Here is a 25,869-nt window from a genome sequence, read left to right as displayed (position 1 = left end):
GATTTAAGCTTTGCCCAGTCATGAGTTTTTGTAATCTTGATTGAAGTTACCTGTTTATTTATATTTGTACTATATTATAAGTCATGAAATGTTTAACACCTTACTTTGAATTATTGCATAAAGCAGAATGTAAATATTGTAAATAAATATAAATAAACCAGCATTGAGACACCATCCCCAATGTGGTTTGTATTGCTGGAGCTTTCATTTCAATTGTGATGCACATATAAGGCCGGATTTTAAAAGGCCTGCACGCATAAAATCTAGGGTTTACGCACGTGGCGGGCCTTGCACACGCCGGGCGAATTTTCAAAGGGGCTCGGCCACGCGCATAAACCCCGGATTGCGCACAAGTGCCGGACCTCTTCAAAGGGGCAGGCTGGGGGGTTGGGTCTGAGCGGGACGGAGGCTGGAAGCACGCACCAGCAGCTGGCCCGCACGCATAAATTACTTCTGCTCCCGAGGAGTAGCAAGTAATAAAATTTAAAAAATCAGGCAAAGTAGGTTAGCTTTAGGGGGTGGGGAGGAGAGGGGAAGGGGAAGGAGGGGTTAGGCAGGGGGTTAGGGGAGTTCCTTCCTAGTCCACTCCTTAATTGGAACGGACTGGGAGGGAACTGGGGAAGCCTGGATTGTGTCGCCTCGCAGAAATTGCAAATGTTCACCCCTCTTGCACGTGGCCACCCGATTTTATAACATGCGCACGCCAGCATGTGCATGTTATAAAATGGGCGCGTCCATGTGCGTGCACCAGGAACCACACGCACATAGACACGTGTGCGCATGTTATAAAATCTACTCCATAATTTATACTCTAATGGATTTTATTTATGATAATTTCCAGACCCATGTTTTAAGATAACATTTATTCATTCAATCAATAAAACTTGATTACATGCTTCTCATCATAGATAACAAAGCATAATACAATAAAATCCATACCCCAATCACACATCAATCACCCTCTCCATCCAAACCCAGTAACCATCCATTACAGCTAAAACATTTAAAACCAATCATATCCTCATTCCAACCAACTCTCTATCATAATAATCATAAATCCCTACTTTCCTACCAACTGTTCTTAACTCCTAAATGTATTTTTTTTATTTAAAAACATTTATAAATTGCAATCCAGTTAAAATCAATCACCAAAATAAATACGATATAAATTACAGATGGTCATCCTTAAAGTTCTCTCTTATCTGGCCTAAGCAAAAAGCCACACTTTTCCTGGCTCCCTAAATTTCAAGTAGTTTGCCTCCAATCTTGGCTCCAAGGTTAAATAATTCCACATTTTAGGACTACAATAACGAAATGCAGTGTGACAAGTAGTAGACAATCTTAAAGGCTTTGAAGTGGCAAAGGGGCTTTCTGTAAGGAGCACAAATGTCTCGTTGGTTCATAAGATCGAACCACTCTAGCTAAACAAAGCGTTATGCCCTGACGAATACACTTAAATGTTTAAGTCAGGACTTTAAATTGAGTACGAGATTCAGCAGGCAGCCATTATAAATCTTGAAGTATAGGTGAAACATGATCATGTTTCTTAGTCCTTACTACTAACAGTGCCACAGTTTTGCGGATCAGTTTGAGCTGCTGCAGGCTGGTTCCTGTCAAACCTTGATAACTACCATTACAATAATCCAGTTTATTGATGATCAAACAAACTACAGTTTTAGTTGTTGGCATAGAAAGAACATTAGGTTCAATCAGTTGCTCCAATGTACTCTAGCTCTTGTTATCACCCTTCCTTGACCTTAGCACCACCCTCTGTGTGCTAAGAAGATCTCCCAGCTGTCAGCCATACAGGCTTGACTGCCTGGAGGAGAATACTCCTTATTCTTATTTTGCTATTGACATGTGAGCGTAGCCGAGTTGTTCTGCCATCCATTCTAGGTGACCTGCCACCTCTTCCCTAATTATATCTGAGGCTGTTCCAAAGTCGTAACACTGCTCCGTGCTAGTTTAACCTTGCAACCTCATCCAAAGAGCTTGACAGAGGCTTACTGCTGTAAGTAGGCTTAATCAGTTCCTGTTTTTGGCCCTCTGTAATTCTGAGTTAACAGGCCTATGTGTTGCCTTACCCCACCCTCATTTCTTTATCCTGCTTCTCCCCCCTCATCTGCCCTTCCTACCATCATCCTAAGCATATTTGAGGTCTGTCACGGTTTTGGTTCCTGCCGCCTTTGCGAGAACTTATTCAAAGCATCTGCCACCCTCTCAGTAAAGAAGTATTACCTCATATTTCCTCTGACCCCTCCCTCCCTGCAACATCATGTCATGACCCCTCATCCTTGAATTTCTTTATCTGTGGCAATGCTGCAGCCTTGTACTTGTTTGAAGCCTGCTAGCTGTTTGAATGTTTCTGTCGCATTCCCCCTTTCCTTTTCTCCAGAAAGTACATTTCCGGTTAACGCAAGATTTAAAACAATTGTGGTAGATTTTAAAAGCCCTTGCGCGCACAAAAACGGCCACACGTGGGCGTAAGTGGGCCGCAGGGGAGCTACGCAAATTTTAAATAGCCGGGAAGGGTGTGTGTACCCAGTGAGGTGCGCCCGCCCAGAAAAAGTAGGCTGAAAAGGGGCAGGGCATGGGCATTCCAGAGGCGGGGCCAGCACCGCCTGGCATATGTTATAAGTGATGAAAAGGAGTTGATTTGCAGAATGCAGCTAACAGAGACTGCAGTGTACAACTCAACTCCTCCGGTTAGAATTTTACTCACTTAAAAGGATTTACAATGAATACCTCTGACTGTGTCTGTAACAACACTCCCCAAACCCCAACCCACCTCCTGAAAACTCACCCCCGAATCAAAGTGCCCCTTACAATGGTCCATATATTGAGTATCAGGCTGAGCCTTACAAAGAGGCTCTCTGTCTCCCCCGCCCTGACTCCTGCGCCTAATGAGCTTGCAGGCATGCGTGGAGTAGGTTATAAAATAGCGCGTATTTTTGTGCGCGGCAAGATACCCGTGTTTATGGGCACCTGCGCGGCCCTTTTAAAATCTACCTGACAATGTTTTAAATTCTTTGCATCTGTTTAGCAGTATGTCTTTTTTTTTTTTTGTAGGTGTCAAAATGCATATGAAATAGTGTGAAAGCATGAATATGTAGGTAATGACAAGACTGGAGGGGGAAGGGTAAAGCAGAATGTTAGAATTTGTAGTGGCAGTGCACCGATTATTTTTTTTTCCTTCATTAATAGTTATGGCTAGTTGCATTTTGCTTTTACACTTTTCGAACTGATCAGATGTGCGTTAAGTAAGTCTTGAAAGGATGTAAGTTGAATTCCTAGACAGGATGCCCCACCCACTGACTCAGCTTTGCTTTAAGGGAGCCAAAACAGCGCAACAGTCTTACTCTGCCCAGTTCTTAAGGAAAATGGGCAATAGCAATTCCATGCCAAAAAAAAAAAATAGGAGGGCTGCAGGAGATTTGAAGCTTGCAATTTAATAATGCTACCATTCCAGAAATTATGTATGATGGTCTAGCTTGTAAAATAAATAGGCAAAAGTGATAATCAGTGTCTGCCAGCCTCCTAAAAGAATGCTATCTGCTGTAGGATTGAGTATATTCTTTAGCTGAAGAAGAAAAGAATTACAGTTGTCAACCTGCCCAGAACCAAAATTGTTAGCACAGATTTGTATTCTCTTCTCATTAAATAACTGAACTCCAATTTTGTTTCTAGTAGGTATGATTAAACTTAAATAAAGTAGTGTGATTGTAGTATTAGTCCACCTAGATATGGAAACATGCACTATTTTTATTGCACAGGAGGTGGACCCTTGGGCCGAAGTGGGGTTGATGCTACCTGCAGGGCAAGCCCTACGGTTCCCCACCGTCGGCAGGTTGAGCCCTTGGGTTGATTTCTTGGGTACCGGGGCTGGGTAGACTTAGGTGGGCCTCCATCCAAGGTCTTCTCAGGGTCGACGAGGAAGTCAGCCAGGGGCCAGCAGTAGGAGTAGGTGGTCTGATCTGGACGAGGTGGAGTCCCGGAGACCCGGGCGCCAACCAGAACAGGAGGCAGACAGAAGGTGCCCGAGTAAGAACAGGCCAAAGCCTGAGAGGCCAAGTCCAGACTGAGTTCAACAGGAACGTCGTAGAGCAGGCTGAAGTCAGGGCAGGCGGCAGGCAAGGAAGAGTGGCAAGACAAGTGTAGATCAAAACCAGAAGTCGGCTGGAGAATGGTCAGGCAAGGCAAAGGTCAAACCAGGAGACGGACAGGAACGTAGTCAGACATAGCAGAGGTCAAAGCCAGGGATCAATCAGTAGCGTGGTCAGACATAGCAGAGGTCAAAGCCAGGGATCAATCAGTAGCGTGGTCAGACATAGCAGAGGTCAAAGTGGATCAATCAGTAGCGTGGTCAGACATAGCAGAGGTCAAAGACAGGGATCAATCAGTAGCGTGGTCAGACATAGCAGAGGTCAAAGACAGGGATCAATCAGTAGCGTGGTCAGGCGAAGCAGAGGTCAAAGCCAGGAATCAATCAGTAGTAGACAAGCAGGGTAGACACGGAACACAGATCAGGAACGGATACCAGGATCAGGAACAGGGACACAGATGAAGCAGGAACAAACCAGGAACAGCAACTAAGCACACGACTAGTGTGGAGATCTGTTGCCAAGGCAAGGAAGCACTGGTTGGGCTCGGCCTTAAGTACCGGGACCCAGTGACGTCATCATCCAGGGTCGCGGGTTGGTTTCCCGCCGCGGCCCCTTTAAAAGTAGAACCGATGCGCACACACGCGCCTAGGGAGGGGCGCAGCATGAGACGGCACAGTCTTCCCACAGACCACGCGGGGAAGCCCGCGCAGAGCTGAGACATCCGCTGTGGAGTTGGGAGCATGGGGAGCGGCCCGGACACGGAGGCGGCTGCCCACGGCCGCAAGAGAGGCAGAACCAGGCGCTGGAGCAGGCAAACGGGGGTAAGAGGGCCCGGCCGTGGGCCTGCTGCACCCAGCACACACAACAATTTTTACAGAGCAAGGGAACTGCTGTGGGTACCAGGATGGCACCACAGTGTGCCGACCTCCTTATGACAGAAATGGAAGAGAAATTCCTGAATGGATACCACAACAAACCTTGCAAGTATTACCAGTACATTGATGACATAATTTTGAGAAGAACTAAAAGGGAAGAGAATCTTAAAAAATTGTACAACTTTTTTTTAAAATGCGTTCCATCCATCAGTCAGATCAAAATAGACTACTCCACAGAAAATGTTAAGCAGGAGTGATTTCCAGTCACCTCTGCTTTGCTGGCACCAAAATTCAAAGTGGCACTGCCTGAACTAAGGCTCCCCTTTATTTTATTTATTTAATGTACTTATATTCTGCAAAATCCAATAAAATGTGCAGTGCAGATTACAAAATCATGCATAAAAATAAGACAAATACAAAGCAACACATTCAAATTTAAAATGAAACGGATAAAAATAACTTTGAATTGGTCATACAGGCACACATGTACGCACATATGCCGGCTTGCACTAATGGACACAGACATTATAAGATATGCGCATGTATATGCACACATGGTATAAAATAGGCTGTACGAGCATACATGTGCGCACAATTTTATATGGACGAGCGCAAATGCCACCTCTACCGCGTAAGTGGGGGGATTTTGGTAGGCCTGCACCAATGTAATTACTAGTTTCCCCATTTCATTCCCAGTTTGCTCAGGTAAAGGATAGGATTTCCTAATCACCTCGATAATTAGTCTATCTTTTACCCGATTTGCGCCTACTCTTAAAAGCCTGCTGACTAGCCTAGCTTTTTTTTTGTTTTAGGACAAACGCCATCCATAGCAGAAGCAAAGCTACACAGTAGAGGAACATGGGACATGCTTGTGCGCGTAAATATTTACACGCTGGTTTCATTCATAAATCCTAAAACACCCATGCCCCACCCAGAACATACCCACACCCCACCCCTTTTTTGGAAAAAAAATGTTTGTGCTTGTACTGGGAGACACCCCGAATATGCAGGCAACTTTTAAAATCCATGCTGCGCACACCAGCCCGACTTCTGCATCTGTCTCCTGGCTTTGTCGCATGCCAGGCTTTTAAAATTCACCTCATATCTGTAAGATAAATACAACACAAATAAAATAAATTCAACAGTGCATAAGCAGGGCAAAGAGGAGCCTTGGGTCAGCTTGCACCATTTTATATTTTGGCACCAGTAGGGCAGAAGAAATTGGGCATTGCTTCTGATTTATTTATTTATTAATCGCTTACAGATACCTAGGTGATTTACAGGTTACACGCACAGTTTAAAGCAAACAAGATCAGGCATAAATCATAATATTAAAACAAAACAACAGATCTCTATAAATAATCAAAGGCTTGCGTAAATAAATTCGTTTTTAGTAGTGATTTGAAAGCCTTTGACTCTTCAGTCAAAGTAATGCCTCTGAATGAGAATTCCAACTGTTGGGAGTTGCTACTGAAAAAGCAGTTTCTCTGGTTTTCACCAGCCTTGCCCATCTAATTGAGGGGCAGTCCTCTCTGGGATGTTCTAAGAGACCGAGTTGGGTTATAAATTCTCAGTAGGGTGTTTGCCCAAGGAAGTGAATCCAACTTCAATAGTTTATGGACCATCATTGAGATCTTAAAGATGATCCAATAGGACACAGTCAGCCAATGTAGGTTGATTAGGACTGGAGTAATATGTTCCCTTCTGCTTTTGCCAGAGAGCCACACAGCTGAGTTCTGCAAAATCTGCATTGTCCTCAGCTTGTTTCCAGGCACTCCAACATAGAGTATACTGCAGTAATCCAGTATTGTAAAAATGGAGGCTTGAACAACTGTCTTAAAATGACAAGATTCCAACAGGGTTTTAAATCACAAAGGACATGTAGTTTAAAAAAAAATCCCACTTTGGTCACAGATTTTATCTGTGGAAGAATGAAAGACTAGAGTCTATCCATATCCCAAGACCCTTAGGGGCGGATTTTAAATGCCCTGCACGCCGGCATGCCTATTTTGCATAGGCCGTTGGCGCACGCAGAGCCCCAGGACGCGCGTAAGTCCCAGGGCTTCATAAAAGGGGCATGTCGGGGGGTATTGTGGAACGACGCGGCGTTTCGGGGGCGTGACGCAGCATTTCGGGGGCGCGCCCCGGGGGTGTGGCGCCAGCCCGGGGGCGTGGTCGAGGCCTCTGGACCAGCCCCCGGGTCAGGTGATGGCGCGCCAGTAGTCCACTGGCGCGCGCAGATTTACGTCTGCTTTCAGCAGGCGTAAATCTGCCAACAAAGGTAAGGGGGGGGTTTAGATAGGGCCGGGGGGGTGGGTTAGGTAGGGGAAGGGAGGGAAAGGTGGGGGGAGGGCGAAGGAAAGTTCCCTCCGAGGCCGCTCCGAAATCGGAGCGGCCTCGGAGGGAACAGGCAGCGCGCGCTGGGCTCGGCGCGCGCAGGTTGCAGAAATGTGCACCCCCTTGCGCGCACCAACCCCGGATTTTATAAGATATGCGCGGCTACGCGCGTATCTTATAAAATCCAGTGTATGTTTTTAAGATCTACCCCTTAATATATGATAGGATCGAACATGTCACACCTTCAATGGTCAGAGAGGTTGGAAATGGATTATTGATGTACGATGAATATTGGTAAAATCATACTTTAAAAATTCAAAACCAGTTTATTTTGTTGAAGCCACTGTTTATATTCAACATACCAATTTGAATTATGTTTATTGTTTCTGACCAAGTTGGACAAATGCGGACGAAAAATTGAAAATCGTTGGCATATATTTGATTACCATCGCAAAGACTTGCCAGTATCTTACTGATTGGTGCTAAACAAATACTGAATAATAGCACAGAGAACGCTGAGCGTTGAGGAACACCAGTAGATACAGATGACCAAAGAGAGTGCCATTGTTCGATCCTTACCTGATATGTGCGTTCAGATAGATAAGAACAAAAACAGGATAAGACAACACCAGATATACCACTTTCCCCTAGACGGAACAAGAGAATGTCATGATCGAGCATGTCAAATGCTGATGAAATGTCAAATAGTACAAGAATATAGCTCTTTCCACCATCAAGCCCTCTTTTAAATGTGTTAATTTAATGAAACCAGAGGCGTTTCTGTGCTCAGAGACTTTCTGAAGCCAAATTGGCATGAATCTAGAATTTGATGTTGGTCTTCAGAATCAGAGTTGATATAAAACCATGCATTCCAGCAATTTAATCATGAATGATACTGAGGCGATAGATCTATAATTAACCATATCAAGTGGGCTTAGTTTTCTTTTTTCAGGAGAGGTCTAACCGAGGCTTTCTTGAGGGAGTGGGAACAGTTCCTTTTTTTAAAGACAGATTGACGATGTTAACTAGGATCGATGAAATACTGTCCCTACAGGCAATCAGTATGGGAATAGCACAAGTATTTAGAGTACAAAAAGAGGAATTGATGTTGTGGGTTGCATCTTTAACTTCAGTGAGAGACATATTATCACATGAATCCCAGTGACTGGGCCCAGGATTAGGCGCTTCATTATACCAGGCAAAGTCTGGGGAGAAAGTTTTTACAATTTTGGAAATCTTAGAAGAAATGAAATTCAAGAAATCATTACAGGAAGGCATAGAGATAGAATCAGGAATAGCAGAGTTTGGTTGATTTTTAGTTAACTTTTTTGCAGTCCGAAGCAGTTCTTTTGGGTTATACTAGATAGCATGAATTCTTTTTGAGTAAATGGATTTTTTTGCCTTAAGAACCTGTAATGAATATTGCTTCAGTGTTGCTTTGAATGCAGCCAAAATTTATGCCATCTACGTTCATTTACAGAGCAGATGTTGTAATTCCCTAAGGGCGGGGGTCATCCAGCTGAGGCCTGAATTCTGCCCCAAAGATCCAAAGGCACCCTGAAGGGGAGAGCAGGGGTGAGGGGTAAAAGGATAGGAAGAGGGTGGGAAGAGGGTGGAAGCTGGTATGAGGGGAGGGAGAACAGGTAATGGAAAGCTAGTGGTCTGTTTCCCAGAATTCTGCTGCAAAAGAGAAATGTGGCAATAGACAAGGAATCTCATTAAATATGGCTTTGAGCTTTACTCTCAAAAGTTGGTCAGAAATTTATTATGTTTGTCCTGTAAAAAGGTATCACCTACAACTTCCTTGTTGTCCTTTATCTCAATTAAACTCTTAAGAAATTCCTATCCACTGTTTATCCTTGTAAATAGAACTATGGAATGACCATTCTGAGAGACAACTCATATAGGAAATATCTCTGTACATAGGAACAAAAGAATAACCCAGCCAGCTTAAATTTTATGACCTGGTGTGATTTTGCTTAATGACTCATAGAACAGGTTTAAAGATTACAAATTTGTTTTATATTTCAACACTAATAAAGCTTCTGTTGTGCAGACTTTGTTAAATATTCTAGTTCAGATATAATCACATTGATAAATCAGTTAAAAAATTTATGTATTTATTTATTTGTTTTTCTATACCGATATTCATCGGACATATCACACCGGTTTACAGTGTAACAGAGGAGTCTAACAATTAGACTTCTTGTTTTACATTGAAACTTTGTAACATTTAGATTGAACTTTCTAACATTTTGAATTGAAGTTTATGAAAAAATTGTTTTGAATTTTATATAATATAGTTTTGAACTTTATAACATTTTTGCCTTGAAACTTTGAAGCAAGCGCATCAATTGGTCTGTGGGGAGTCATTATAAGTTATATTAGAGGTAGAGAAAATCGTTAAAACTTGGCATCTAGTGTGTGGGTGGTAGGTGGTAGTTGGATATGCTTTATTGAAGAGCCATGTTTTAAGGTTCTTTTTGAATGATTGGGTTATGGGGTTGAGCCTGAGTTGAGGTAGTAGGCTGTTCCAGAGTGTTGGGCCTGCCACAGTTAGGGATTGTTCCCTTGTTGATGTTAGGTGGGCCATTTTTGGTGATGGTGTAGGAATGAGTCCAGTGTTCGTGGATTGAAAGTGGAGGGCAGGGCTCAGCCAGTCGAATTTTTCAGTGTATATTGCTTTGTGTATGAGTGCTAGGACTTTGTATTGAATCCTGTGTGTGATGGGTAGCCAGTGCAGGTTTTTGAGGATTGGTGAGATGTGTTCAGATTTTTTGGTGTTAGAGAGTGATCTTGCCGCTGCATTTTGGAGCAGTTGAAGTGGCCTGAGGGTGTTGGATGGGAGGCCTAGGAGTAGAGCATTATAATAGTCGAGTTTGGAGAAAAGCAGTGCTTGGAGCACTATTCTGTAGTCATGGGCATAGAGAAGTGGTTTGATTTTTTTGAGTATTTGCAGTTTGAAGAATCCATCCTTTATTATTGATTTGAAATGATTCTTCATGTTGAGTTCATTGTCAATGATTACACCTAAATCTCTGGCTGAGGAGGTTATTCTGTCATCTATTGCAGGTGCTGGGTTGTTATCTTTGAGAGTTGAGATGGTCTTATTGTTGATGTGAAGTATTTTGGTTTTGTTGTGGTTGAGGTTGAGGGACATTTGAGATAGTAGCGTGTTATCTTCGGAAGGTGGTTGTCCTAGGTTTTTAGTGTGTTAGCGATAGTTTCCTTTACGGGGAGGAGAATCTGAACATCGTCTGCATATAGGAAGAAGGTTAGATTTAATCCGGTTAGAAGCGTACATAGGGGGAGGATGTAGATGTTGAAAAGGGTGGAGGAGAGGGGTGAACCTTGAGATACACTATGGGGCAGATTTTATAAATCTGCGCACACGCATACTTTTGTTCGCGCACCAGGCGCGAACAAGAGTACGCGGGATTTCAAGAGATACGCGCGGCTAAAATCCGGGGTCGGCGCGCGCAAGGCTGCCCAAAATCGGCAGCCTGCGTGCACCAAGCCGTGCAACCTGCCTCGGAGGGAACTTTCCTTCGCCCTCCCTTCCCCTACCTAACCCACCCCCCCTCCCTATCTAAACCCCCCCCCCTCCTCTATCACAAAAGTTACGTCTGCTTCGCGTGTGCCGGGCCGGCTGCCGTGCTCCATGTTCCGGTCCGGGGGCTGGTCTGGAGGCCGCGGCCACGCCCCTGGAATGCCCACGGGCCGAAACCACGCCCGCGGCTCCGCCCCCGGATGATGCGCTGGACGCGTCACGCCCCCTCGACATGCCCCCCGATGATGCGCGGATCGTGACATGCCCCCCCAAAATGCCTCCCCCCCAGGAAAGCCCCGGGACTTACGAGCGTCCCGGGGCTTTGCGCGCGCCGGAAGCCTATGCAACATAGGCTCGGCGCACGCAGGGGGTGTTTGGGCCAGGTTTTCGGGTGGTACGCGCGTATCTTATGCACGTACCCCTTTGAAAATCTGGCCCTATGTATTAGGGGGATTTGTTTGGATTCAGCTGAGTTAATTCTGACTTTGTATGACCGGTTTGTCATATACTCTGAATTTTCCTTTCAGTTGTCACTAAAAGCTGTTGTAGCATTATTACCAACTGCATTTGTAAGAGTTCAGGTATCTTGTTAAACTTGGTGACCTCCAAAAATGCATAATGGAAGATTAATTTCTAGCATAGAGTCAAATTTATCACACTAGGAAATATAAGAATTTTTTGGATAATTTTGGTTCCTGCATTACTCCTCCGCTCTCAGTGCTACCTCTAGTCTTCCTAGAACATCTTAAAGCATGCAAGTAAAATTTGCATGGCTTAGATCTGGGATGTAATCAAATCACTAACTGGTTCTTATAGCATCGGCCCAATGTTACAGAATTAATGCAGAATGTTGCTTTCTCGATGCTGAATTGATGCTGTAACATTGAAAAAGCTCAGTAAGAAGAAACGGTCATCTTCAAGGCACATTATTATCGCAATTCGGATCAAGAATATGAATTTCCATCACTACAGTGGAGATACTGACAGGTGAATTGTAAAAGCCCAACGCGTGCATCGATCAGGGGATTCACAAATATGTTGGGCCGGCACACGCTGAGCGGATTTTTTAAACCACCCGGATATGTAAGTATCTCCCAATGGGCGCACAAATGAAAAGTTTTTTAAAAGGGGCAGGGTGTGGGCATGGGCATTCCGGGAACTTAACCTGAAATGTATGTGTAAATGCTTACACGCACTGGCGCACGTTAGGGTCCCTTGCCACATAACTTTACTTCTGCTGTGGATGATGTGTAAGCGTTAAAACAAAAAGATCTAGGCAGATCAGCGGGGTTTTAGAGGGCGGGGCTAATGGGGAGAAGGAAGGCTATTAAACTAGGGAGGTTCCCTTAACTGGGTGAACTGGGAACAAACCGGTTTTAGTGGCAATGGGGTCGGGGTGAGTCCCTTTTAAAATCCCCCCACTTACGTGGTAGAAGTGGGATTTGTGTGAACAGGCGCGCGCCCACTTAAAATTGAGCACACATTTGCACGCGGCCAGGCTATTTTATAACATGCGCACATGTATGCGTGTATATTATAAAATAGCTGTGTCCCTGGGCATGGGCCAAAGAAATCATGCACATGTGCACCCGTGTGTAGCTTTGAAAGTTACTGTCTTATTGCTGTATTAATTTAAACAGTCATTTTGGAATCATTTTTGGTATTGTTGAACAGGAGATAGTGTGGTGGACCACATGCCATGCATTGTCCAACCCTGGATGAACAATTCAAATCTGCAGTGGGGGTTGTCAACATTTCCTGAAAGCATGCATGCAAGATCTGTGCCCGCCCCAATACGATTCCCTAGACTGCGTCTTTGGAATGCATTTTAAAGTAAACATAAAATCGTTTTTGTGGGATTTTTTTTTTTAATGCTTACAACCCCACAGGCAATTTTCAAATGGCCATTTATGCATTTATAAAACCAGGGTTTATAAGCACAAATCTTTTTGAAAATTATACCCAAAGTGGGTTTGGCAAGAACAGACTTTCCTTTCTGTAACCAGTGTCCAGTTTGTTATAACCGAGGCTTCTTTATAAAAGATAGAGAATACATCTAGACCTTGGTGTGATAGGAATAACTTCTCCAGTCACTTTCTGTTCTCTAAAAACGCTGCTCCAACCCTGGTTTATTCAGTGTGAGATCTCAGGATTGTGTATGTTTTGTGTAGGGATGTTTACACGCGCAGCTAGAAATGTAATATCTGCTGGGATTTTGCTCCCTTGCCTGGATCAAATAATTTTACTGTGGCTGACAAAGTCCCTTTGGACAGGGTAATTGTGGTGTTTAGGCCCGGCCACCTGTTTTCTTAAAATTTCTATCCAAAAGTAACAGAAATTATTCAATAGCAGAGTAGTAGTGATTAATGTCAGCAACGATGTAGAAGATGCTGATTTAGATTTTTTTTTTTTTTTTTAAGAGGAAAACATTCTGGTAGAATTATCCTGTGAACGGCAGGGATGAAGAATGAAATGGTTAGGAGTTTTACACCAGGAGAAAAACGGAAATGGCAGTGATACTAAATGGAAGATCATTGGTGGAGTGAGTTGGCCTGTCCATATCTGTTTTATGGAATTCAGTATGGGTGCAGTAACCTAGCAGCTCTCAGCGCATTTCAGCGGGCTTGTCACAGCTTATACTGCGGCGTGCTGAAATTCAAAATACATCTGCACCTCGGCTGTTGAGCCCCACAGACTGTACCGTGCATTATTCCTCACGGCGGTTGCATAACAGATTTCTTTGTTTACCGTCTCTGCAGAACCTTTAGCAGCAGCTCATTTATCTTTCAGGTGTTATAATAATTGACCTCAATCAGTATTCCATTATCTTAAACAAGCAATTATCCACATTGTCACTTTTGCATTTGCTCTTTTGACCCAAGGGTTCATGGAGGCTTTAGTGTAACCGAATCCAAAGGAATTATTCCCTTACCTGTCATCTAAATAGTCATCCCTGCAAAATGGGACCCAAGGGGGGCTTTTGCTGAGGTGTTGAGAAGGCCAGTCTAACTCAATCCTTTAGTCATCTTTTTAAGGAGTTGCAGTACTGTTTTGGCACTCTATCAAAATAAAACAAAGTTCCATTTTTTTACTTGAAAAAAGAGAGAGAGAGAGCACACCCCTATGCTTACAAATACTTCTTTGTGGCCTGCTTTATTGAAATTTCCATTCATCTCTTCCATCTGTTAGCTGTGATTTTACCACCATTCCTAAGGAAAGAATTTTGCATTTGTACCGCCATTTGACAGTGTAAGGTCATAAAACTGTCTATATTCTTTCAGCTGGATTTACAGCCAAGGTAAAAATTAGTTCTTTAGCAGGTTTCGAGCTTGTAATTCCCCTCCCCCACCCCAGTTCCTTATTCACGTGAAAGCACACCAAAGAAGGGTCTGTGGTAAATCAATTGGGGGGGGGGGGGGGAGGGGCGAGGATTTTGGAGTTAGAGAAGGTTGTGTGAAAATTGATCTCTTCCAAGATATTTGCATGAGACTGAAGTTTTTACCTGGCTCTTTTGGCCTCCGAACCTGCCATTTACAACATTTTTCGCAGTTTGCGTGGTGAAAGCGTGTTCGCCGGCAAACAGAATTGTCTTTTAAGGAAGCATCGATGCACCTAACAGCCTTACACGATAGCCTGAGCCCTGTACATGACAATTATTATAATTGCAAGCTTAAACGTGGGGCAGTGGGGACTTTGCTATTCATTCATTCATTCTAAATTCGGGGTTTAACTCCTGGAGCTTGCAGGTGAATCGGATCCCGTGTGCTTGGGGGTTGGCCTAGGCGGCACTTACAGAATGCGACAGCAAGGGGTATTGGTAAGGGCTGGGATTAGAGAACATGGTTCTTCCCTCCTGAAGAGGTTATAAATTAGTTACCTGTCCACCAAGCGGGTATTGCTTAAAGCTGCAGCTATGGCTTTTAAAGCTCAAAATGGTAGTGGCCTGGGCTGTTTGGCATGCAATTTATTTTTGTATCAGCCAGGCCATTGGCTTCATTCCTAGTCAGTGGGGTGTTTGGAAATTCCATCATTCCATGCGATTGGACAGGCGAGGGCTGGTGCTCGCGCGTTTTGCTGTGAGGCTCCATTAATATGGAATCCTTTGCCAATGGAGTTAGGTCAGCAGATGAAGCTAAAACAGTTTAGACGAGGTATGAAGACTTTTTTTTATTCCCTAAGGGGGGTGTAAGTATAAGGAAGATCAAGAGTTTTAATATGTTGCTAGAAATATGGAGGTGGTTTTGTTTTGTATGTGATCATAATGAATCTTGGTATTTGATGTGATTATTATGAATGTTTATATTGTAACCTGTTCTGGGCATTCATGGTAGGACAGTAAATAAATTGAAATAAATAGATAGCTAATCTTTTTAATGGTTTCTGCAATTTAAAAAAAAAAAAAAAAAGAAGAAGTGGTATGCTATCTACCCCAACAGCATCCATCGTAGGAGAGCCAGAACTTGTCAGATCTTGGAAGCAGATTGGATCTGGCTAATACCTGGAAGGTAAACCAGTAGGAAAGACCAGATGCCATGGGCCACAGAAGGCAAGAACAGACAACTGCTCAGCACGTCTTGAAACTATTCACAAATGGGTTTTCCTGTGCCGGATCCCAATACTGCGTTAATTACAAATTCTGAGTTGACTGTAAGCTGTTCTAATGCCTCTGTTCGTATAAATGTATCGCACTCTGCCTTCAGATCAACTTTGGGAAAATGCAGAATTTCATAAATAAATTAATAAACGGAGGTATTTTGCTAAGGAAATGTCACTGGCACTGTAATCTCCCAAGTCTTTAACAGGCCACTATCAAGCACCCTGTGTAAGTATTTTCTTTCATTTCAAAACAAAATAAATTGTGAGGTTTGAAATCCTGAATATAATAATAATTTTACTTTTATTTGCAAAGAAGTGGAAAATGCTTGATTTTGTTATTTCAAGATTAGTCATTTATGTAGTATCAGTGTGCACATGGTTCTAGACATAGCCATTACATAATTTATAGGTGACAGTGTAGGGAGCTTAAGCGATCTGACCAAGGTTACGCAGTAAGTGGTGGGTAGGTAAATCAGACTGCTGTGTCAAGGCTCTCAGACCCGTGCCCTAACCATTCTTTAACCAAATGGCTAATACATATGAATATAGATTTTGCCATTCTGGGTCAGACCAAGCATCCATCGATCCCAGCATCCTGTTTCCAATAGTAGCCAGTCCAGGTCACAAGTACCTGGCAGGATTCCTAAGTTCAATAGAGTCCATGCTGCTTATCCCAGCTGCTTATCCCAGGGATAAGCAGTGAATTTCCCCAAGTCCACCTTAATAATGGTTTAGGAACTTGTTCAAACCCTAGCTACACTACAGATTTTACCACATCTTCTAGCAACAAATTCCAGCGTTTAATTATTCATTGAGTAGAAAAGTATTTTCTGCTATTTGTCTTAAATGATTCACCTAGTAACTTCATTGCATGTCCCCTAGTCTTTTTGAAAGTGTAAACAACTGATTCGCGTTTACCCGTTCCAATCTACTCATTATTTTATAGACCTCTATCATATCTCCCCTCAGTTGTCTCTTTAACAAGCTGAAGAACCCTAACCTCTTTAGCCTTCCCTCATAGGGGAATTAGTCCATCCTCTTTATCATTGTGGGCGCCCTTCTCTGTACCTTTTCTAATTCCACTATATCTTTTTTGAGATGCGGTGACCAGAACTACACATAGGGGCGGATTTTTACATAGGCCCACCGGCGCGCGCAGAGCCCCGGGACTCGCGTAAGTCCCGGGGTTCTCCGAGGGGGGCGTGTCGGGGGGCGGTCCCTGTCGGCGCGCCGTTTTGGGGGCGTGTCGGCAGCGTTTTGGGGGCGGGTACGGGGGCATGGCTACGGCCCTGGGCGGTCCGGGGGCGTGGCCGCGCCCTCCGTACCCGCCCCCAGGTCGCGGCCCGGCACGGAGGAGGCCCTCTGGCTCGCGGGGATTTACGCCTCTCTCCGGGAGGCGTAAATCCCCCAACAAAGGTAAGGGGGGGGGTTAGACAGGGCCGGGCGGGGGGGTTAGGTAGAGGAAGGGAGGGGAAGGTTAGGGGAGGGTGTTAGAGGATTCCCTCCGAGGCCGCTCCGATTTCGGAGCGGCCTCGGAGGGAACGGGGGTAGGCCGCGCGGCTCGGCGCGCGCCGGCTATACAAAATTGATAGCCTTGCGCGCGCCGACCCAGGTTTTTTAGTAGATACGCGCGGCTCCGCGCGTATCTACTAAAATCCAGCTTACTTTTGTTTGCGCCTGGAGCGCAAACAAAAGTAAGCTATTCGCGGAGTTTTGAAGATCCGCCCCATAGTATTCAAGGTGTGGTTGCACCATGGAGCGCTACAGAGGCGGTATGAAATTCTCTGGTTTATTCTCTGTTCCTTTCCTAATAATTCCTATCATTGTATTTGTTTTCTTGGCCACTGCCGCACACTGGGCAGAGGATTTCAACATTTTATCCTCAATGATGCCTAGATCTTTTTCCTGAATGGTGACTGCCAATGTGGAAACTTGTATCGTATAATCTATAATTTGGGTTCCTTTTCCCTGTGAGCATCACTTTGCATTTGTCAACATTAAATGACATCTGCCATTTAGATGCCCAGACTTGCAAGGTCCTCTTGCAATTTCTTACAGTCCTCTTGTGATTTAACAACTTTGTATAATTTTGTATCATCGGCAAATTTGAACATCTCACTTGTTATTCCCATCTTTAGGTCATTTACAAATATGTTAAACAGCAACAGTCCCAGTACAGATCTGGGGCACTGCACTAGTCATCTTATTCTAATGAGAAATTTCACCATTTAGCCCTACTCTCTGTTTTCTGTCTTTTGACCAGTTCTCAATCCACAATAGAAAATTACTTCCTATCCCATGACTTTTTAATTTCTTCAAGAGTCTTTCATGAGAAACTTTGTCAAATGTACTTCTTCCTCGAGTGTTGGCTGGATCACCAAGCTAACGTCAATAGATATGCTTCAGCCATAGCGATAGTCCTTTGCCAAGTGTCCTTTCTGTCCACAGTTAAAACATGTGGACAATATTGGTATCTGAAAGGTGGGTATGGAGACCATGCCCCCTTCCTCAGAGGAGTGTGTTGAGTGTGCAATAACGCCCTAATGTGATTTGATGTATGACCCTCTAAGTTAGCCAGATAACCCCAATAATCAGAATTATCTGGATAACTTTAGGATATTGCTTGAAAGAAGTCCAATAATTTTCCAGATATACCGGTACTTATCCAACTAATTTGCCAGTAGGTGGCCATATTCAACAGTGTATCCATGCTGCTGAATATCTCACATAAGATAGCTAGAAAAGTTTGTCTGGCTAACTTATCCAGATGTACTGCCAATATTGCACCCAAGATATTCATTAGTTTGGCAAAGGTACCTCTATACGACTACTTGGTTTTCTTTTAACTAATTTTATTACAGAGAAAAAAATGTGTTTGTGATATTTTTTTTGTATATGTGTTGTCAGTGCTAGACTATAGATTTAACTCGTAGAGTTTCACAAATGCAATCATTTTAGGGCAATGTGGGAATTAGCAGTATTTCTTTTCAGCTCAACTGGTCTATTAAAGCCTGCCTCTAACCATAAAAACATAAGATGTGCCATGCTGAGTTAGCAAAGGTCCATCAAGCTCACCATCCTATCTGTAACAGTGGCCAATATGGTCCAAATACCAGGCAGATCCCAAAGAATAGATCCATTCCTTGTTACTCCCAGAGATAAGCAGCAGCTTTGCCAATTCTACCTGGCTAAGAATGGTTTAAGGACTTTTCCTCCAGGAATTTTTCCAAACCACTTTTAAACCCAGCTAAGCTAGATACCTTGACAACATACTCTGGCTACAAACTCCACATATTGATTGTACGTTAAGTAAAAATTAATATATTTTCCTCTTATTTGTTTTAAATCTGTTGCCTGCGAGTTTTGAGGAGTGTCCACTTATCTTGGTAATATTTGTAAGGGTAAATAACAGACCCCTAGTTACCTGTTCCACCCCACTCATGATTTTATAAACCTTTATCATACCCCCTCTCACTCATCTCTTCTCCAAGTTGAAGAGCCCTAACCTGTGTAACCTTTCTTGATATGAAGCTGTTCCAGCCTCTTTGTCATTTTGCTGCTGTTCTCTGTACCTTATCAAATTGTGCTGTATCATTTTTTAAATGAGGTGACCAGAACTGCATATAACACTCAAGATGAGGTCGCACCATGGAGCGATACAGAGGCATTATGATATTCTCTGTCTTATTCTCCATTCCTGTCCTAATCATTCCTAACATTCTGTTTGCTTTTTTGACTGCCACTGCACACTGAGCTGTATTGTCCATGATGACAACCTGATCCTTTTCCTGGGTGGTGACTCCTGAAACTCAATGTAGTTTTGTGTACCTATAATCAGGAGTATTTTTCCCTATGTACTTCACTTTGCATGTGTCCACATTAAATTTCATCTGCCATTTAGGTGTCCAGTCTCCAGTCTCAAAAAAAAAAAAAAGATTCTAATTGTTTGATGTTTAAATATTTATCTACTTACCTTTGTTAATTGTATAACGCCTATATAACTCTGTTAAATGTATAACGCTTTGGCGTAAGTTCCTGTTTACTGTACACTGACGTGATATCTTTGATGAGCGGTGGTATATAAAAATTTATAAATAAATAAATAAATAAATAAAGTGTTGCAATGTCTTTGTGCACTTCCACACAATCCGTTTGTGCTTTAAGAACTTAGAATAATTTTGTATTATATGCATATTTGATCACCTCAATTATTGCTACCTTTATGAATCAGTTAATGCACTGGTCCTAGTACATATCCCTAGGGCATTGCACTATTTAGCTTTCTTCATTGGGAAAATTGACCGTTCAATCATACTTTCTGTTTCCTACCTTTTAACTGGTTACCAATCCACAAAAAGGCAATAAGATAATAATTTGGATCTATTCTTTGGGATCCTGATGGATTTATATAACCTTGATTAACTACTGTTGGAGACAAGATGCTGGTCTGACCCAGTATGGTATTTCTTAGGTTTCCTATATTTCCTATATTTCCTGAGAAATCTCTCATGAGGGACTTTGTCAAATGCCTTCTGAAAATCCAAATACACTTTATCAACCCGCTCACGCTTATCCACAGGTTTGACACCTTCAAAATAATCTAATAGATTGGTAAGGCAAGATTTACCTTTGCTAAATCCATGTTGGTTCTTCTCCATTAGGCCATGTCTGCCCCTATGGCCAATGATTTTTTTTTTTTTTTTAAGAATAGCTTCTACCATTTTGCTCAGCTCCAACGACAAGCTCACCAATCTATAGTTTCCCAGATCACTTCTGGAGCCCTTTTTTAAAATTGATGTTATGTTTGCCATCCTCCCTCCATCCTGTGGCTGTTTTTAATGATAGGATACAGATTACTAGTAACAAGGCTAAAGTTTCTTGTTTGAGTTCTTTCAAAACTCTGGGGGATGAATATTATCTTGTTCTAGTGTTTTGTTCATAATTTTTCAGTTTGCTCTAGTACATCTTCCATTTTTACAGCAATTTGCTTCAGTGTCTCTGAATCATCTCTCCAGCATCCTCTGTAAATAGCACAGCAATGAATTCATTTGGCTTTTCTGCTATACATTGGTCCTCTATGAGCGCTTGGTCATCTAGTGGACCAGCTGACTCCTTTCTAGGCTTCATGCTTCAGATGTCCTTGAAAATCTTTCTATTATTAATTTTTGCCTCTATGGCAAGCTGCTTTTCAAATTCTCTCTTGGCCTGTCTTATTAAAGTTTTACATCTAACTTGACAGTGCTTATGCTTTTTCCAATTTACTTCATCTGGAGCTGTTTTTCATTTCCTGAAAGATTTCCTTTTGGCTTTAAATTGCCTCTTTCACCTCACCCTTTAACCATGCTGGCAGTCGTTTGGTCTTCCTTTCACCTTTTTTAATGCCCAGAATACTTTTTATCAGGGCTTTCAATATGGTATTTTTAAACAATCTCCTTGCCTCATTCAAACTTGCAATCTTTGTAGCCACAACTTTTCTTTTTCTCATTTTTCTTGTTTTCTCCCTTTTTAAAGTTAAATGCTTCTGCAATAGTTGTATTTAATGTCCCCTCTACCAGTGATTATGTCAAATTTGATTGCGTTATGATCACTATTGCTAATCAGCCCCAACACTGTTACACCTTGCACAAGGTCTTGCATCCCACTGAGGACTAGATCTAAAATAGCTTCCTTCTTATCTGTTCCAGGACCATCTGCTCCATGAAGCAGTCATTTATGACATCTAGAATATTATCCTCCATAGCATGTCCTAAGGAGATATTTTCCTAATCAAAACTGGAGTAATTGAAATCTCCCATTATTATTGTGTTGCCAATTTTATTGCCATTCTAATCCTGTTAGTATTTCACTGTGTGATTAATCTTCCTGGCCAGGTGGACAGTAGTATACACCCACTGCTATACTCTTCCCCTACTCATGGAATTTCTATCCTTAAGATTCCACAGTACATTTTATTTCTAGCAGGACTTTTCTCCTGCTTGACTATACCATCCTTAACACTTATTGCCACACCTCCACCAATTCGGTCTGCCCTGTTCAGTCGATATAATTTGTACCCTGGTATCACGGAGTCCCATTGGCTATACTGCCACCAGCTTTCTGAGATATCTATTAATGTCTTTCATTATAACACTGCAATCTTATTTTTTAGGCATATGGTATTTACATGCAGACAATTTTGAGTAATATTTTTATTTTATTTGTATTCACGAACTTCTCATTAGCAATTATAGGTCATTTGGAATTATTCATATTTGTCTGCTCTTTAATTCCCCCTGTGCTATTTCAGCCTTTACCACAGCCTCTGTATATTAGTAAATGATGCAACAAGGACTAATGTGTGGCATTAGTATCATTAGTAAATGATGACAGATAAATACCAATCGGTCCATCCAGACTGCCCAATAAGCTGCATTTGCTAGTAACTGCCACTCTGTGCAGGTTACTCTCATGCCTTCTATCAAAGATATTAACTATCGCTTTGTGCAGGTTACCCCCATGCTCTCTGTTAAAGGTAGTAACTGTCTGTCCGTGCAAGTCACAAGTGTTACACCTAAAGTTAACATGGATTACTCCATTTTTCATTTCTATCATCTAGCCTGTAGAGATCCACAGTGTTTATCCCATCCCCTTTTGAATTTCACTACTCATCTTCACAACCTCTTCCAAGAAGGCATTCCAGTCATCCACTGCCCTGTCTTTGAAGAAATATTTCCTGATATTGGTTCTGAGTCATCTCCCCCTGGACTTTCATATCATGGCCCTTAGTTCTGCAGTTTTCTTTCTAGTGGAAAAGGTTTCATGTTTGTGCATCATTAAAACCTTTTAGGTATTTGAAGGTCTGTATCATATCTCCCCTGCACCTCCTCTCCTCCACAGTATACATATTCACATCCTTCAGTCTCATCTCATATGACTTTTGATGCAGACCCCATACCATTTTGGTTATCTTTCTCTAGACTGCTTCCATCCTGTCCTTATCCTTTTTGAGATAAGGTGTCCAGAACTGTATTTATTTTATTTATTTAACATTTTTTATATACCGAGGTTCTAGAGATAAAATCACTAAGCACTTCGGTTTACATATAACTATTGAAATGACTGACTTGAGTCTTACAGAGAACAGGAAATACAGAACTTGGATATTATACATTTAAACTCATAATGACATAGAACCTTTAAATAACAGAAACAGTAAAGGTTGGTAGTAAAACATGTAACAGGCGATTATATGAGAATAGAGCAATATTACTCCAAGTAAGGCCTCACCAAGGACCTGTACAAGAGCATTATTACCTCCTTTTCCTACTGGTTATTCCTCTTTCTTTGGAGTCCAGCATCCCTCTGGATTTTGCCACCACCTGGCAACATTGTTTCATTGCTTTCAGATCGCCAGACACTATCAACCCAAGATTCCTCTGCAAGTCCAAGTAAATTAATCTTTCACCCCTCGTTTCATACAGTTCTTTTGGATTACTGCAACCCAAAAGCATGATTCTACACTTCTTGGCATTGAATCCTTGCTGCCAAAACTTTGACCAGTTTTCAAGCTTCCTTAAATCACTTTTCATTCTAACTACTCCTTCAGGTGTGTCTGCTCTTGTTGCAGATCTTAGGGTCATCAGCAAAAGGACAAATTTTTCCTTCTATCTCCTCTGCAATGCTGCTCACAAAGATATTGAACAGAATTGGTCCCAAAACTGATCCTTGAGACACTCCATTTAATAATGTTCTCTCTTCAGAATAAGTTCGATTTACCAATACACACTGCCTCCGGTTATTAGGATTTGTGGGCCCTTGGACCGAAGTGGGGTTGACGCTACCTGAGGGGTTGGACCCCGCAGGTCCCCACCATCGGGAGGCAAGGCTGGGAGGAACAGAGGCAAACAGGAACTTCGCCAGTACCGGCCCTCGTTCCCCGCAAGGTAAGCCCTTGGGTGCCGGGGCCGGCTGGACTTAGGAGCACCTCTGTGTGGCTGGTCCCGGAGAGAGTAGGTGGCTGGAAGCAGAGAGTGTCAGTGAGGTTAGGTATAATCCAAGACCAAGGTACTCTCAGAGGGAAAGGGAGAGAAAGCCTCAAGGAGTGAAAGGCCACTGCATTTCTGAAGACAGTAGATTAGGACCCGGGAGTGGCCCCGAGGAGAGGAGGTGCAGAAGCAGAGGCTTGTATTGTAGTATGCTGAAGCAGGGCTAGAGTGGGGAATCCGCTGTAGCAGGTATGAGTAGAGTAGTAGCACAGAGGGACTGCCTGAGAAATGACAGTGCAGTCACAGGACCTTGTGATGTAGGAGTGCTGAGAAGTGCCCCGAGGAGTTGGGGCATAGAGACACAGTCCAGTAATGTTGCAGCGCTGAGCCAGGTCTCTGAAGCAGGATCTCTGATGTCGAAATGCTGAGGCGCCTCAGCAGGGTCCCAAGTGTAGAGGTGCTGAGACAGGCCCCGAGGAGCGGGAAGCGCCGAGGCAGGGCCCCAGGTGTAGAAGCGCTGAGCCAGGCCCCAAGGAACGGGAAGCGCCAAGACAGGGTCCCAGGTGAGGAAGCACTGAGCCAGGCCCCGAGGAGCGGGAAGCGCCAAGACAGGATACAGACGAGAAGTCAGGAATCCGTAGAGCAGGAAAAACATATCTGGAGTACTGGAGCAAGCACCAGAAAAGAACCAAGGAACTCGTTGCCAAGTCGGTTAGTGGTGGCTGGAGGTAGTCCTTAAATATCCAGGCCCCGTGATGTCATCAGCCGGGGACAAGACTGAAGTTCCCACCATTGACCCTTTAAAGAGAGGACAGATGGCGCGCGCCTAGGGAGGCCCAGGGTCAGAACGCTGATCAGCGGCGTTCCAGCCGGCATGTGGACCACAGGGAGTCAGGATGAACTCCGCGGCAGTGACTGGCCACAGCCACGAGTGCACCGGGAGCAGAGAGCCAAGCATGACATGACGTGAGTTGAGCCCGCCGCGGGCAGCTGCATCTGGCAGCCATAACTGGTCAGTCAACCAATTTGTAATCCATCCGTCCTCGGTTGAAACCATATTGCCTCAAGTCCAGCAACCCACCAGATTGTAGATAGTTCACTATCCTTTCCTTCAGCAGAGTCTCCATAATTTTACCACCACTGAGGTGAGGCTAACCGGCCTGTAGTTTCCAGCTTCCTCTCTGTTGCCACCTTTGTGAAGCGGGACCGCAACCACTCTTCTCCAACCTTGCAACATCACCCCCATTTCAGGGGTCCTGCCAGCACATCTGAGTTCCCTTAGTATCCTGGAATGTCCCTCATATGGCTCCATGGCCTTGTCCACCTTGTTTTCCTAGTTCTTCCCATAGATTCTCTTCTGTAAATGGGGTTGCAACTACCCCACTCCCATCTGAGCTTTTATCAACAAGCATCGGTCCTACTCCAGGGTCTTCTTTAGTGAACATCAAACTGAAGTATTTAAAATTTCTGCTTTTTTCCTCATTTTCCTCAATACTTTGTTCTTGTCTCTCTTCAGTTTTTCAGTGCCACCTCTAGCCTTTCTCCTTTTTCTGAAATATCTACAAAGTGTTTTGTCTCCTCACTTGACCTTTTGGGTGATCCTTTTTCCTCTTGACCTTTTGATTTACTGATTTCTTTCCTCGTTTCCTTCAGCTTCTTCCCTATGTTCCTCTTTTTGGGAATCTTTGTACTTCTTGAACAAAGTTCTTTTTGTCTTTATTTTTTCAGCCATCTCCTTTGAGAAACAGATCATTTTCTTTTTCCTCTTACTCTTAATTACTTTTCTTACAGAAATGTTTGTTCTCTTTGTAATACTTCCTTTTAATTTGGCACACAGTTGTTCCGCCTTTCCTATCTTCTCCCAGTTTGAAGCTCCTTCTAAAAGTACCTCTCCATTTTACCAAATTCTGTTATTTTTGAAATCTAGAACTTTGTTCTTTGTGTAATTTTTCTCCATGCCGCATTTATATCGATCCATACTGGCTGATGATTACTGGTGCTTAGTTGAACACTTACTTGGACATAAGAACATGCCATACTGGGTCAGACCAAGGGTCCATCAAGCCCAGCATCCTGTTTCCAACAGTGGCCAATCCAGGCCATAAGTACCTGGCAAGTACCCAAAAACTAAGTCTATCCCATGCTACTGATGCTAGTAACAGCAGTGGCTATTTTTTAAGTCAACTTAATTGATAGCAGGTAATGGACTTCTCCTCCAAGAACTTATCCAATCCTTTTTTAAACACAGCTACACTAACTGCACTAATCACATCCTCTGGCAACAAATCCCAGAGTTTAATTGTGTGTTAAGTGAAAAAGAACTTTCTCTGATTAGTTTTAAATGTGCTACATGCTAACTTCATGAAGTGCTCCCTAGTCCTTCTATTTTCTGAAAGAGTAAATAACCGATTCACATTTACCCGTTCTAGACCTCTCATGATTTT

At 43.1% G+C, this 25,869-nt stretch overlaps 1 protein-coding gene across 1 annotated transcript in view; it reads left to right on the top strand.

Annotated features, from left to right (window-relative positions):
• Positions 1–25,869, top strand: part of LOC115083337 (GDP-mannose 4,6 dehydratase) — a 767,289-nt gene that overhangs the window by 427,644 nt on the left and 313,776 nt on the right. The window lies entirely within an intron of this gene.

This window comes from Rhinatrema bivittatum, chromosome 2, assembly GCF_901001135.1.
Source record: "Rhinatrema bivittatum chromosome 2, aRhiBiv1.1, whole genome shotgun sequence".
Taxonomy (NCBI): domain Eukaryota; kingdom Metazoa; phylum Chordata; class Amphibia; order Gymnophiona; family Rhinatrematidae; genus Rhinatrema; species Rhinatrema bivittatum.
The sequence above is the reverse complement of the archived record's forward strand: the minus strand, read 5'-3'. Positions and strand labels throughout refer to the sequence as shown.